This window comes from Corylus avellana, chromosome 1, assembly GCF_965113065.1.
Source record: "Corylus avellana chromosome 1, dhCorAvel1.hap1.2, whole genome shotgun sequence".
Taxonomy (NCBI): domain Eukaryota; kingdom Viridiplantae; phylum Streptophyta; class Magnoliopsida; order Fagales; family Betulaceae; genus Corylus; species Corylus avellana.
In genome coordinates this window covers 17,644,603-17,649,781 of record NC_142490.1, presented here as the reverse complement: position 1 = coordinate 17,649,781, position 5,179 = coordinate 17,644,603, and the positions used below count along the sequence as shown (strand labels likewise).

The window sequence follows — 5,179 nt, the reverse complement described above, 5'->3', positions numbered from 1 at the left end:
TAAACCCAAATGACTATAGAATAATCACTCAAAAAATAAATAAAAACATATGTTTTCTTCATATTCCACACTTTTGCACAAAAAAACACAAATAAATGCAAGGAAAAACGAGATGTGGGGAAGATGACTAAAAGAAAAAGAATATAAACGAAATAACACGTAATATATTAATTTTGAGGGGACAAATATATTATTTTTGTGGGAACAAATTCATAATATATATATATATTATAAAGAATTGTAAAAAAAATTGGGGAAAGATTCGTTCTCCACCCTTACACTTGGTCTGCCCCTGTCTCTGCGTATAGGATTGCAATTACAAAAAATGATAAAGGCACAAAAAAAAAAAAAAACTGCCAATGGAGGAGAGAGAGCCTTAAACTAGAGAGAAAAAGAAAAATTTGGTCTAAAAGTTGGACCAAAGTTAGGTTTAAGTTGTGGCTATATCACACCTCTACAATTATTCAATTACAATAGTCTTAAGAAAAAGATGTGTGATAAAGTCACAACTTAAACCCAACTTTGGTCCAACTTATAGACTAAATTTCTCTTTTTCTCTCTAGTTTAAGGCTCTCCCTCTACTCCACATGCAATTTTTTATTTTTTATTATTATTTTTTTAACTTAAAAGAAAAGTTGGGCCAAAGTAGGATTTAAGTTGTTCATTTATCAATTTCCTAAGAAAAAAAATAAGAAGAAAAGAAATGAAAAGCAGCTCATCGCCATTGACTTTGTGACACTTAATGATGCTCTCTTACCTAGGTTTTTTTACTATAAATTCTCAAGGCTAGGGCTGAGAGAAACATGTACTGCAGTTGCACTCCTTCAGGTTGGATTGATTTGTCGAGGGAGAGTGATTATCTTCTCTATACAGGTATATATTTCTTTGTCTAATACTACTCTTTACATCATGAAAGCTAATCAAATTCTTTTGGAAACCCTCAAACAAAAAATGATGTGGATTTTTGGGTTACAGTTATTTTATTGTGGAAGAACGTCCCCAGCAGTGTTTTTTTGGTTTAAAATGGCATATTGAAATTATGTTGAAATTTGTCTAAGGATTATATATATATATATATATATATATATATATTTATATTCTAAGTAAATGGGAAATAGGTTACAAAGGAGGATTCCCACTCTTGATTCGAATGGAATAAAGAATGAGAAATTCTATGGGAATGGTTCCGAACACAAGATAGGAAGCGGTTCATTTAACTAAAACATGTGCCCAGTAATTAGCACATCATAACACTTTCGAAGCATTCCAATTTTGAAAGGAAGATATATTTGATAAAGAATAATTTATCTATTGCATGCAGGTGAAGCGCGCGTTTCACATGCTGAAATCCTTATATAAAAAAAAACCAGAAAAATAGTCAAAACAAAAATAAATTTTCTATATTTTCTTAATTTTAGTATACATATATTTCAATATTTCACCTGAGCCTAGTTCCTTAATATGTCATCTTCTTTTGTTGGCAAAGGTTCAGTGAGGTCCTGTGTACTTTAGCATCGGCTGTGATGAAATGGGGTTCCATATTTTCGATTTTATGTCGACTTTTATCTTTAATTTTTATATAATCATACAATTTATAGAGTATTTAATTAGATAAATAATATTAATTTGTGGACTTTAATACAAGTGTCATATAATTTGATGTGTCAATGCAAATTAGTCCTTGGATCAGTACTCACAAAAGAAAAAAAAAATAAAAAATTAAAGGCTAATTTTTCTCTGCCACGTTATCTTAGTTGTATGACACTCGTATAAGAATCTACCAAATAGTATCAGTGTTAATTATATTGAGGTAGAGTTTTAGTAATCTTTTTACTTTTTCCTAATATTGTCTTTTCCTTTAAAAATAATCTTAAACATGAGAACCAGTCTAGAACTAAGGAGGAAATTGTTAAGAGAATAATTTGGGAAATCAGAGCTAGAATGTTAGCTAAGGGCGATTCTAGAGGTGCATGCATGGCAAATTAATTTGGAGCTGTGTAGAAGTTGGAACTTTCCACAGGAAATTCTTAGTGTAGCAATCTAATTTTGTTACTGCACTAGTCAATGGGCTTCATATGTCCTGTTGGTTACTGTCTTGCTGGCAGTGTTTTAGCTGTTTGCTTGGTTTGGTTTCTGCTTAGTTTGTCTGCTGTTTACAGTGTTTTCCAGATCTTTCTAGAGGGTTTTATTGAGTGTGTTTGCTTTCATAAAAGGTTTCATTCATAAAAAAAAAATAAATAAATAAATTAAAAAAATATATATATATTGGTAAAAGACAAATCAGTGAAATAACAGCTTAAGTTTCCCAAAAACCATAGCGTAGGATTAAAATATTTTTCCGCACGTACGGTCAAGTGAAAAGCTTACACATGTGTTTCCTTTTTTCTTTATTGGGATGTAGAGAGTAGCGTCACTAAGAAAGATAATTTTTTTTCGTGCGGACATGTAAATAAAAAAAAACAAAAAAAAAAACAAAAAGTAGTAGATGATTGCTTCTTTTGATGCTGCCATTCACATTTTTCTCTGTACACGAATTTTGATAATTGAGAATGAAAACCAGGGAAAAAAAAAATAGAAAAACTAGATATTATAATAATTTTTTAAAGAAATTAAGGCACAAATCCGACTTCTTGAAGTTTTTTTAAATATGTTAGCAAACTTTCACATGGATTTATTTTCTCAATTTACACTTAAGTAATCAAATTGTCTTTCTAAATTTTTATATTTGGACTTTTCTTTTAATCTAAGTTATATTAATTAGTTGATGAGTATATATACATTCTTTATATATTTTTAATCTTGTAAACTATATAATTGTAGTTCAAGTGTTGATTATCATATAGAAAAATCAAAATATTAAAAACTGTCTAAAATAAATTAACATAAATTACATTTTTATGTTCGCAATGGTAGTTAAATAATGTTTAATTATTTAATCATTTTGTTACTTATATGTTTTAATAGTTTCAACAATCAATTTTGGTTTCAACTCTTTTATCCTTTTAATTTTGCTCCTTCTAAACTAAAATTATAGACATATCAATGATATCATTGACTTTGTTGAGCATTATTAGTTTGGTGCCATTCGCGACGTTGGGTGTTTGTGCTAGACCAATTACACTTGCTGATTCTACAAGGGCAAAATGGATACACCAGTTAAGAAGACTCATGACTCGAAAGGCAAGTACTCAATCCAAACAACTGGTTTTTCCTTTCAATCATCAGCTAGTTGTCATATTGAAACTTCGGATATGTGTGCGTGTGTTTGCATATATATATATATATATATATATATATATATAGGACTTGTTGAGCATTATCTGGTGCCATTCGTGATCTCGGGTATTGGTGGGACAAGCACTAGCACCAAAGAATGTGTATCATCTGGTTCATAAATTGTTATGATATATATATCGTTTAAGGTGTCAGTAGTACTCTAAATAAAGAAAGAATGTTAATATTAATTTGTTATTGAACATACCAGAGGACAAGACTCCTGACTTGGTTACGGAGTTGGAAGCCATCGTGAATAAACTTGTTAAAAATACGCTCGACACATTCAAAATGGAGTTGAAAGCCATATTGGAGAGTAAATATGCCATGATCACTAACAATGTTGGCATATTTTAACAGTGTGCTGTAGTTTTAAATACAGCACACAATTAGCCGGATCCATTCGTGATGCATGTTGGGCGTCTGAACGAGACTGATCTTAATTAATTAGCTATTGGTAAGACATGTGAGCAATCCGTGTGTCGGTGTGTGCGTGTTTGCATGTATCATCTGGTTAATAAGTTGTTAGGTTATGACGTTTAAGGTGTCAGTTGTACTCGATCTAAATTAAGAAACAATGTTAACGTTAATTTGTTATTGAATATACCAGTGAATACTACTCCGGACAAGACTCCTGAGTTGGTTACGGCCATGAAGAAACTTGTTGACGATACGCTCAAAGAATTCAAAACGAAGTTGGAAGCCATGGTGAAGAAATATGCCATCACTGAGAAGTAAGGGAAACCACCTAGTGGCTACAGATGAGGATTAGACTTGTGCTGTTTGAACATTTATATATAAGCAAGTAATTCTATATATATATATCCTGTTTATTTTAGTTTCTATTTTATTAATACATTCACTATTTTATTTTAGGGCGGCTGGACAACGAAGTTGACGGAGTCAGCGTCCTTTATCAACCTACCTGCATGTGTGCTTGTGTTTACCTACTTATAATGTGTCTCCATTTTATTTTCATCTGTCCTACAAGTCATGTAATGTAAAAGTAAGACTCCATCTACATTCTGGTGTCAACTGCATGCCGTGGAAGAGAAGTATACGCCCATTGTGCCAAGCTTCTATATATATATATATATATATATGGGACTCTTGATAGAAGATCACCGGGGAGTCCAGGCTTACTACATGCAATCACTCTTCATATATATAAGCAGCTGCAGACGGAATAGAGATTACATGGTTGTCTTCCAAATAAATGTTTATCATTTCTTTTGTAATCTTTTAGTTTGTCGTTTTCTTCAATAAGCAGGTAGTAGACTACTTATAAATGATGTATTTCAGTTCTAGCTGGAAGGATCATTGAATGAAATTATAGTATTTTCCTATCCCTGTGAGATGAGACTTGTAGCGCCCGCCCTGATTTTAGTTCCTGATTTAAGACATCTTAACCTGATATTAAGATTATGTTGATATAAATGTTGCGCACAATATTAACTTTCGAGGAATTTAATGGATTATATGAATATTTACATAAATAAATATTAGTCGGTGGATCTTATTTTATAAGCCCAGTTTTATTAGTAAGGAGATTATATTGGGCTCTAATATTATTCTTGGGTGATTAAATGATAAGATTTTTTTTTTTTTTTTTTTAATTTTTCTTTTCTTAGGAAAAAGTCATATTTCATTTCCTCAATGACAAGTTTGTTAATACAAGAGGGAAAGTTCTCAAGCCAAAGATGTTCTTGGCCTAGAGTAAATGCCAGCTTAGCTAAACAGTGGGTCACTGAATTCCCCCTCCTTGTTATATGAAGCACCCTCCATTCCAACTGTTGAAATAACTAAAGAAGACTAGAGAATATAGGGATAAACTGAATATTGTATTTCTGTGTGTTTAGAACTGTATACAATGAGGCCTATTTATAGTTGAATAAGGCCAGATAAA

The 5,179-nt window shown here is 31.4% G+C and overlaps 1 long non-coding RNA gene across 1 annotated transcript; it reads left to right on the top strand.

The window, feature by feature from the left end:
• Positions 1–817: 817 nt before the first annotated feature.
• LOC148588019 (uncharacterized) lies at positions 818–4,669 on the top strand. The gene is made up of 4 exons (XR_015909821.1): positions 818–873; positions 3,075–3,180; positions 3,884–4,007; positions 4,150–4,669. It is a non-coding gene; the product is annotated as an uncharacterized LOC148588019 (long non-coding RNA).
• The last annotated feature ends 510 nt before the right edge of the window (positions 4,670–5,179 follow it).